Source organism: Sapajus apella, unplaced genomic scaffold, assembly GCF_009761245.1.
Source record: "Sapajus apella isolate SASKATOON/1434 unplaced genomic scaffold, GSC_monkey_1.0 scaffold38, whole genome shotgun sequence".
Taxonomy (NCBI): Eukaryota; Metazoa; Chordata; class Mammalia; order Primates; family Cebidae; genus Sapajus; species Sapajus apella.
The window spans coordinates 13,757,209-13,767,990 of record NW_022436978.1 but is presented as its reverse complement, the minus strand read 5'-3'; the positions used below and the strand labels follow the sequence as shown (position 1 = coordinate 13,767,990).

The following is a 10,782-nucleotide window of genomic DNA, read 5'->3' as shown; positions in this document are numbered from 1 at the left end:
TCCGTAACTAGGAATGATATACTTGCCCCCAGGGAGTTAGGATTAAGTAATATAATACATGTACTAATAAATCACTTAGCACAGGTCTGACATGTATAGTATATGTTCAATAAATGTTAAATGTAATAGGAAATGGCTGATTCTTTTAAACCCTGCAGCTGTTTTGGAACACGCCGTTCAGTGCTTCAAAATCCTTTCTTGAAAACCGTCTAGGTGGAGAAGTCAATACCAAAATCCACATGTGACAAGTCTTAGGAGTTTCAACAACTCCTCGTACCCGTCAGTGTTCAATCAGGAAGGCAGAACCACCACAAGTTACGTAGGATAAAGGATTTATTCTAGGAATTGGATCTTATACAATTGACATAAAACCAAAGGTATATAGTGACAGTAAGCCCTAAAACATCTTTTGAAACCTCAATGAAAAATATTTTTATAAATAAAATACACACACACACACACATATGTCACTGGAAGAAAACTTAATCAAAATCTTTAAAGTGGACATCTCTACTTGATGGGATAATGAGAGGCTTTATTTTTACATTCATTTATTTGCTTTCTAATTTTGTACACTAAACAAGTATTCAGGCTGGGTGCAGTGGCTCATGCCTGTAATCCCAGCACTTTGGGAGGCCATGGTGGGTGAATCAACTAATTTCAGGAATTTGAGACCAGCCTGGCCAACATGGTGAAACCCTGTCTTTACTAAAATTACAAATATTAGCTGGATGTGGTGTTGTGCACCTGTAATCCCGGCTACTCAGAAGGCTGAGGCAGGAGAACTGCTTGAACCTGGGAGGTGAAGGTTGCAGTGAGCTGAGATAGAGCCATTACACTCCAACCTGGGTGACAAGAGTGAAACTCCTTCTCAAAAATAAATAATAAATAGTAAAAATAAAAATAAATACACACATTCAAACTAGAAATAATTTGTTAATACTTATTGTTAATTTATTTCTTACTCTGCCTTGCACTTTTTTTCTCTCTCTAGAAAACTCAAGATAATGTATCAGAGGCACTTGTAATTATAAAATTAATTGTGGGAGAGAGACAACGTAGATGGGAATCAGAGAATACAGGCCTGGAAGTGTCAAAGGCAATGTTCTCCAACTCATCATTTAATAAACGGGAATACTAAAGAGCACAACGTCAAACTGTTGTCCAAGACCACAAAGCGCACGGAGAGAACCTGGGACTCCACACCCCTGGGTGAGTGTTCCCTCTTCACCATACTTCCATCTCTCCAAAGTCATACCCATGGTTGATTTTATGATGCTGATAATGATCAATAGGAGGAAAGAGGAGAGAAAAGGTCCTGTAATTTTGGCCTTATTTGTAGGAACTGGAAAATTTCTCCCACCAGCAGGCACACTCAGTTGGTTAGTTTTCCTCAAAACCCTGCCCACAGCAGCATTCTGATCAACACCAATCACTTTCCTTCTCAGGATTCCAGAGGTGATCCAGGTGGTGATCAAAGAGGAGACACTGCTCGGCAAAGCTCCCTGCTGGCATTGATGAGCTGGATATAAGCTCTACCTCTTGTCCTTCTGCATGTTAACAAAAATGTGCTCACCTAAAGTTGCTCCCTGGATCTCAACAGAAACTTCGTAACGGGTCATTGCTCCCAGAACACCTCCCTGCCATTCAGGCTTACACATAGCTGGCCACTCAGCTAAGACAAGTAATGGGCCGAGAAAAATCAAATAAAAGTGTGTAGTTTTGATATACACATTTTAGTACCGGCAGTAGTCAAGTAATTGTGGGCCAATGAATTTTCAAAGCAGCCTTTAAAAAAAATCCTTTCCTTGATACTCAGACACAGTGCAGAGTAAGGATGAGAATATGACCTTTACAAAGCCCCACTTTTTTTTAGACCTTTTAGTAACTCCATGGCCCTGACTCTAGAATCTGAAGATTTAATCTTAAAAGATTATGTGTGGGAAGAGGCAGCAAGGTAGAGATAAAAACATGCTGAGCCTAAAGTCAAAAAAGTAGAGACTATATTTTGATGGTAAATATCAGGTCAGTATATAAATACATGTATATTGATGCCCAGGTGTATGACCCTGAGCAAGGCATTTGACTTTCTGGTCCTGGTTTCCTCCATGAAACACTGGGATAATATTCATATTTGTCATTTGTAATTACTACTATGTTGTTCAAAGGTCAACAGAATGGGTATAAAACATTTAAATATTATTATTTTCATTAATTATAATTATAGTATAGTGCTCAGTTGCATTAGGCTTTCTCTTAAAACAAAATAGGTCTTCAGATGCTTATATATCTGAATGGATTGGGGAAAGAAGACAGGAGGAGCAAAAAAAATGAAAGCCACTCTTTTCCTGGGAAGCTTTGTTGTTTAATTCTTTTCTTGGAGTAAAAACTCCCAGCCACGCTGTAGGGAACAGAACATGGGCTTCTCTTTGATGTCATCCCTCACCCAGTAGTATCACTTCCCTTTTTTCACCAACCGCTTCAAAGATCTGTCTGGGCTTCTGTGATGAACACACCAAACATTTAAATCCCCCACTTAAACATACACCAGAGCAGAAACAACAAAAAGAAAGACGAAGCAAGTGAACAGAAGGTAGAAAGAGAGCAGTACAATCGTGTTCTTTGAAAGGATGATGGTTAATGAGACTTACTTTACTTTAGAGCCAAATAGTTTTCTTTCAACAGAGAAGGTCATAGCAATCCCAGACAGGAGCAGGCAGGAGCAGAAACGTGAGCCCTGCTTTCCACCTAGTGGTGTTATCACCCATTTGTGGCTCCTGAGAGAGAGCAGTGGAGCAAGCCAGGCTAGCTCTCTGCCTTGCAATTACAAGCATGGGCCTGGCCTTTCAGGTACACGAGGGATGGGCCTCTTCCCACCACCTCCGTCTTAGGTTCTGCCTGAAGCCAGGGTGAGTCCTGTACCAATTCTGAACCCTTCTTTATGTACATAGACCCAACGATCACGCCTACCAGTGTTGGACTGTGCTACTCCTTCATCCAGGCAGCAAAACAGCACAGACCCAGGGTAAATCACAGAAATCAGGAAAATGAGGAGGTACAGAGCCTTTTAAGGAGCCCAAGAAGTGAAAGTTAGGGCAGAAAACCTCTTCGGTCACTCCTTCACTGGGCCATTCTTTAACTCCCACGTCCCCCTCCACATCCCACCATTCAGACTGAGACTCATGGGTCTTACCAGGTATGGACAGATGATGCAAATGCTGCCTTTTGTATGACTCTGACAATTGGACGCGATGTTCTTCTTGTTGTATTTGAAATCTACCCGTGTACCTCCTTTCAAGTGGTTTCTTCTTAGCTGGATCGAGGAAAGACCTGCCTTGCATAAGACAAAGCCAGCGATCATTAGCCAGTGTGGAGCCTTGAGCAGTGTATGCGTAATTACACTAATCTGTTGACTGATGCAGGTTCTGTTAGAAAATACTGCATTTTAAGGAAGTGCAATCTTTTAACTTCTGACATGGAGTAGGCGGTATGCCAAGAGAAGGTCTGGACTAGTTATAGAACAATCCGTTAAGCTGTGAGCACTGAACTGGGCACAAGATAAGCAGGGTTCACAGATTCGCAGAGGATCCAAGGAGAAGAGAACCAGCAGGTAATTGCCTGGAACCACAGCAAATACCAGTAAGGGAATCTTGGCCCCTCCTATTTGCCAGGTTCAGGTTTGGGCATGTCAGTTACCTATACTAAGCTTTCTTTTTCTTTTCGCAATGCTGCCATCTATATTTAATCAAATTGCATTATGCAGAATCCCATGGCTCAGAATCCTGGACTATTGGTGTCTTTAGTGTTAAAAGACTCAATTAGTCCATGTGCAGACCTAGCTTCTCTCTCTTCGCCCACAGGGCAGGACAACTTGTTGTTTTTGTTGTTTTTAATATGTTCAAAAATAAAACTCATTACACACGTTCCTAGAGTTGGTCCTGTAAGAGCAAATAGCACCAAAGAATCATAAAATTGTTAGATTACTCCATATCTGAATCTCCAACATGTAACACCCTTACCAAAGTATCTATCCAGATTTTTCTTAGATCTATCTCCAGGGCAAGGAACTCTCTGCCTTCCAAGGTGGCTCATTTCATGGCTGGTTATATTTAGAAGTCGAACAGTTTAAATTTGGACTTACGTATTGGTTCAATTGTAGGAAGAAATTTACCATAGCAAGCTAGCATTTACCAGAGATATCTGGGGGCTACATGTGGCTGCGGACCTCAGTGATGCAAATAGGATCTATGACCACAGCATATGCCCCCATTCTCAACTCATATTTAAGTCCTTGTTTAGCAGAATGAAATGCTGTACATAATGCACATCTATTGACAGGACTGGAGAAATATTTATAAATTACAAATTTAGGTATTGATGATAAAGGATTATATGGGAATCTTTCCTTGGTCACAGAGAAAGGAGCTAGATCTGGTCTACTTCGATTTTGTCTTTTAGGGAATCATGCAAAAACCAGGCTGATATCACACACTTGGAAATGAGATGGACAGTTACTGTGTCCAAGGTCCTTGGTCATTCATATGGGTTTTCCTCCTCTCTTTTGTCTTGAACCTATGCCCTAAGTCAGCAAATCATAGAATTAAATTCCTAATACAGTTTTAGAACTGAAATTTATCCAGAAGAAATCTGATTTTCTCATCTTAAAACTAGAAAACGGAGGCCTGGAAAATGGAAGCAACTAACCCAAGTTCACGGAGCTCTTTGGAGATGACGCCAGAACTAAAATAAATCTCCCAACTCCTAGTGGAGTGCTTTACTCTTTATTATCAATAATATGTTATGTATGTACAGGGTGTGATGATTTCTCTGTCATACCTTGTAGCAAGAACTATAGAAAGTTTTGTGGAATAAAAAAGTGAGTCAACCCCTGTAGTCTCTGCAGGTGTCAACCTTGTTGAGTGAGGATGGCTAACAGACCTTTTAAATGATCAAAACACAACAAATAAACACTGGCAAACACTGTCTGATTGTATCTGCATGCAAATAAATCAAAATGATCTCCCGATGCTTGTTACTAAGCCGTCTGCTGTGATCTAGGCACTTTACATACATTATTAGCGCTAATCTTCTCAATGGCTCTGTAAGATTGGTGTTATTATGCTTGTTTTCCAGGTGAGTAAACTGAGGCCCAGAAGACCGATAGCCAATATAGCAGAGATAAGATTTAGAGCCCAGTCTCTGGCCTCAAAATCTGTGCTGTTTTTCACCATATCTACCATCTTCTCTATATCTCTCATGACCATTCTGTGGCCCATCCACTAACAAAGCCCAAACGTTTTATATGGCTCGTGCTGGTATGGAAAAAACTTGAGACTTTTAAAAAATTCCATGGCTATTAGTTTAATTAGCTCATCAGTCAATTTAGGAAGTAACTCCTGCATTTATTAGTGTATTCTTCATATTTAATGCATATTATTAATATATTAAATTAATAATATGAATGCACATTAAAACTAGCATCTGGTGTTAAGCAGCAATGTTTGATATATAAGTTTAAATAAATAAATAATAACATTCTGAAATATTTATCAGTCATAATTTTAAAAATTGTTTACACTAGAACATGTTTGTAGTAAAGACTATCTGCAAAATTCAAAGTCGGAACTTGTGGGTTTTTTTGCAGTAATGCCAAGTCCAGCATTTGGTTATAAATTCTTGCACACGTTGTTTTCTTTCATGTATACATTTTAAAAAGACATATACTGATGTTTTAAATAGAAAAAATGGATTAAATAAGCATTGGCCTTAATAAAGAAATAGCTACTTTCCATGTTAGAGTCGATCATGGGTTCTGATAGTTCCAACAGTCCGAAAGTAAAAGAAAATGAAACGTGTGATTTTAGCAGATTCATTCTATTGCTGCTATTAAAGTCTTGGGTGAAAGTCCATAAACATAAAACATAATGGTCCATGTGGAGTTACACTGCAGAAGACAATTATGTGGCAGTTTAGAGAAGCCAGTCCTTGGACTGATGAAAGAACTGTCATCTTGTGAATAAAGTTGTTATGCGATGTAAGATGTATGATTTATACTCTTATTTCATACTCAAGTGAAATATAAGCATCTTGTCTTCTTTCTAAAACTCACTGAGGATTCTTCAGTTCAAATATGCAAACAATTAGAGTCAGCAATAGAAGCACAATAAAAATAGCTAACCTACAGTGAGTGCTTATTACAAGCCAGGCACTGTTCTATGCACTTACAGCTATGATCTCTCAGTCTTCATAATATCGAAGTGCATAAGGAACTGTTACTATCTCTACTTTACAAATGCCCAAGTTCATAGGGCTGATACTTGAGGGAGCCTTTGTTTAGGGCAAGGTGGTGGCTCCAGGGCCCAGGGTCTTTTTTAATACAATGCTTCACTAACTCTATCAACTCCTGGTCAGTGGGTAGGTCTTCCAATCTGGAGACAGTAGCCCAAGCAGCAAGAGTGAAGTCTACTATGTAGTAAGTGTTTGAGGAGGATCTTTGTGTTTTTTGCCACCTCAATGCCACCGTCTTCCTTACCAGAGAGAACTTCCTATTTTGATCGGTGAGTCATCTAGTTATTCTTCGTGATCTTCAGTTCAATTTCCTCTTTAAGGAGAAGCTTATTCATGCTCGGAATTAGACTTGTCTTACTGGTTACCTCTGAATATTCTGCTGATCACTCCCTGAGGTTGAAGAATCTTTTCTCTGTGAACATCTACTCTTCCCTAAACTTGAAAAACACCAGTCAATTCTCATCTTCCCAAAATGTAAGACCCCAAAGAACAGGACTCACATCTGTTGAAAAATGAGTGAATGACTCACCTTTGTGGCCTCTCTTGTCTCAGCCATCCCCTAGACATCTGATCTAGCATAGATCCTTTCAGTCATTTAACTCAGCAAGTGTTCATTGTGCAGTCACTATCACTAGGGTATGTGAGGTCCTGCAGATGGAGTGAGAACATTCGTATTAGAAGATTCACGCTTTCTTCATTCATCTATTTGTTCATTCACTCAATTAAGAAGCATTTATTAAGCACTTCCTGTGCCAAACAGCTACAATACGTAAAGGCATGGATGTTAATAATTAATGGTTTATACTGAAAATCCCTGATTTCCAATTTGACTTCATCACCTAATACCTGTGAATTCAGGCAACGTTCTTAACCTCTCTGGGCCTCCGTTATCTCATTTACAAACTGAAAAATTCCAGCATCCACACCCTTAGTTAGCTGATTGTTAAAGGAGATCACACATGTTAAGTGTTTGATGAATGTCATCCATTAGCTATCAGTCATAATCTTTGTTCTCAAGGAACCAACAAACCCAGGAGAAGACAAATTATTAGAACATGAGGTACAAATAAAAATGATAAGGAGATGGGCACAGTGACTCATACCTGAAATCTCCACTTTGGGAGGCTGAGGTGGGAGGATTGCTTGAGACCAAGAGTTCAAAACCAGCCTGAGATACATAGTGAGACCCTATCTCTAAAAAAATAAAAATAAATAAAAGCCAGGTGTGATGGCATATGCCTATAGTCCCACCTGCTTGGGAGTCTGAAATGGGAAGATCACTTGAGACCAGGAGTTTGGGGCTGCAGTGAGCAATGATCATGCCACTGCACTCCAGCCTGGGTGGCAGGGTGAGACCCTATCTCTAAAATAAATAAATAAATAAATAAATAAATTTTCTTAGAATGATAAGTGTTGCTCAGACTAACATTGAGATGACTTGCAACAGAGAAAATCAAGGAAGATTTCTTTTTTTTTTGGGACGGAGTTTCGCTCTTGTTACCCAGGCTGGAGTGCAATGGCGCGATCTCGGCTCACCGCAACCTCTGCCTCCTGGGTTCAGGCAATTCTCCTGCCTCAGCTTCCTGAGTAGCTGGGATTACAGGCACGCGCCACCATGCCCAGCTAATTTTTTGTATTTTTAGTAGAGACGGGGTTTCACCATGTTGACCAGGATGGTCTCGATCTCTTGACTTGTGATTCACCCACCTCGGCCTCCCAAAGTGCTGGGATTACAGGCGTGAGCCACCGCGCCCGGCAGGAAGACTTCATTTTAAAAGGAGGCTGCATTTCAGTAGATCTGCACACACAGATACGCAGAGGACAGGCATTCCATGAGGTGGAAATGGCCCAACAAGCAAGTGGACATATTAAAGCGTAAGTTCATGTTCTGAACTCCAGGGTCACTGGGTGATCAATTTAACAGAAGTATAGGAGACATAAAGGGGATAGACAGCCAATCCTAAAGAAAAGAGTTGGAAATATCTTGGTGAGTACCATGAAAACTAGTCGAGCAGTTCGGGATCCGTACAAAATGGACCAGGCGTGTATCTGCACATTTACGTGCATCGTTCACTAGTTTCTTTTTTGTTGTCAACTGTAGATGAGCGTGGACATCTGTATTCTCACCTTTAGATTTTAAGTAATCTGTTCCTTCATTTTTGGAGAATGTGATCACCTCTCAATGTGTTTAACCATCCCTCATGTCACTTGAGTGATTAGTCACGCTGTGAAGATGGTTCATGGTGGGGGTGAACCCATTTTACCAATGGAGAAACTCACATGGAGAGGCGGCATAACCCGTCTGTGGCAACAGCTGCTACTTGGGTGGGTTGGGGTGTGAATTTCATGGCTCCTGATTCTACGACCCTTTCTGATTTCTGAGATAGAGCTATACAGCCCACTCTGAGAGGGAAGCCGAGGCCACGTTTCCTTAGTGGCAAAGAAAATAAGTTTTGACAACAGGGCCCTCCAGCTTGGGGTTGCTTCTGCCACCACTGGCTACTCTCTTTTGCTGTGATTTGTAGCACAAGTGCTATGCAAAATAAAATCAGCTGTAGATTTTTCCTTTCTCTCCTGATTGGCCTACTAGGTACCTTTCCTCTGTTAAAGGGCTTCGAAATAACTTGTTATTGACTAAACTTTGAAGTTATCTATGATGAAAATCCAGTCTCTCGTTTCCTTTGTCCTTCATGGAAGAGTTGGGCTCTTAATGTGAACCTGGGGCAATCCAAGGCCCAGCTGGCTTTATTTAGATTTCAGAACACTGGATTTGTGTGTGTGTGAAGAGCTCAAAGTTCTACTGAAGATAAAAGGATCCCACGTCCCAATATCTAGACCAATTTAAGTAACTCATCTTCCTCTGCTCCAAATCCTCTTGTCATGTTCCCTGAAGCTGGACATTCTTCCTTATTCCTTTCTTTAAGCAGTTATATAAAAGAACAGTTTGGATAAGAACCAATTTTTAAGCATACTGCCATAGGCAAGATGTTCAAGTGTAAATTATTTACATAAAATAATTTAAGTATATAGGTAATTATCTAACAATTTATCCAGAAGTTTGTGAGGTCTAAAAAGGAGGTTCTGTGACTATGTGTTCTGCATTGTCTAAAGTGTGAACAGTCGTCTTTGCACATAGTAAGCTATCAGTCCTTTTTGGTAAATGAATCAGTTAATAATTGTGCAAGTGTTTCTCTGTGTGAAGTGCAGAGCTACCGGTTGTGATCCATTACCGTGATTTTCTTTAGCTTACGTTTTCTTATACATTCCTGCCTGTTCTTCCCCACCTTCTGCCTACTACACCACACACATGCACAGACACTCACACACCCACTTGTTAACTTTAACATTTTGCCTATGTTCTATTGTGCTGAATACCTTGATTGAAGGCCATTCAAGAGTTTTGAAAGTTTTATTTCTACATAAGTACTATAAAATAATGCCAAGAACAACACACATACTTCCAAAAACTTGTCTTTTTCACTTAACAGTTATGTGATCTTAGTCAAGTTACTCAGATGCTTTGGGCTTTAGTTTCTTCATCTCTAAAATGGAGATAACAATGAAGAATTAAATGAGATCATGACACCTGAGGTCGGGAGTTCGAGACCAGCCTTGCTAATGTGGTGAAACCCCTTCTCTACTAAAAATACAAAAAAAAAAAAATAGCTAGGTGTGGTGGCATGTACCTGTAATGCTAGCTACTCAGGAGGCCGAGGCAGGAGAATCACTTGAACCCAGGAAGCAGAGGTTGCAGTGAGCTGAGATCGTGCCATTGCACTCCAGCTTGGGCAACAAGAGCGAAACTCCATCTCAAAAAACAAAAACAATAAATGAGATCATGAGAAGTAAAATACTTATTCAGTCTCTGGTATGTGCTCAGTAAATATTTGTTAAGATGACAGTAGTGATTCTTTTTGTCTAGATGAAAGAAATGATATGATAACATCATAAGCTGTAAATTAACTTCCTCTCTTGTGGTTAGCGATCAGATATAAAAATCCAATAAAATGTTTTAATTATTCATGCATTTGTTATATGTAGATTTTTATTTAACTAAAGTATTTGTGAAGGCTCACAATGAAATAGTATAAACAATATTATGGTCAACATTCGCATTAGTAAAAACGTAAGTCCATTATTGAAACATAGTATTTATGTAGTCCTTTACAGACTACCTGATGTATTTCCTAACATTTTCTATTTTAATTCTTTTTTTTTTTTTTTTTTTTGAGACGGAGTTTCGCTCTTGTTACCCAGGCTGGAGTGCGATCTCGGCTCACCGCAACCTCCGCCTCCCGGGTTCAGGCAATTCTCCTGCCCCAGCCTCCTGAGTCGCTGGGATTACAGGCACACGCCACCATGCCCAGCTAATTTTTTGTATTTTTAGTAGAGATGGGGTTTCACCATGTCGACCAGGATGGTCTCGATCTCTTGACCTCGTGATCCACCCGCCTCGGCCTCCCACAGTGCTGTGATTACAGGCTTGAGCCACCG

General features: G+C 40.1%; 1 long non-coding RNA gene across 1 annotated transcript in view; it reads right to left on the bottom strand.

Moving 5' to 3' along the window:
- Positions 1 to 5,688: 5,688 nt before the first annotated feature.
- LOC116564879 overlaps positions 5,689 to 10,782 on the bottom strand; it is a 35,468-nt gene continuing 30,374 nt past the window's right edge. Inside the window, exon 2 of the long non-coding RNA XR_004275143.1 lies at positions 5,689 to 6,936. This is a non-coding gene — a long non-coding RNA (uncharacterized LOC116564879). The remainder of the gene's footprint in view (positions 6,937 to 10,782) is intronic.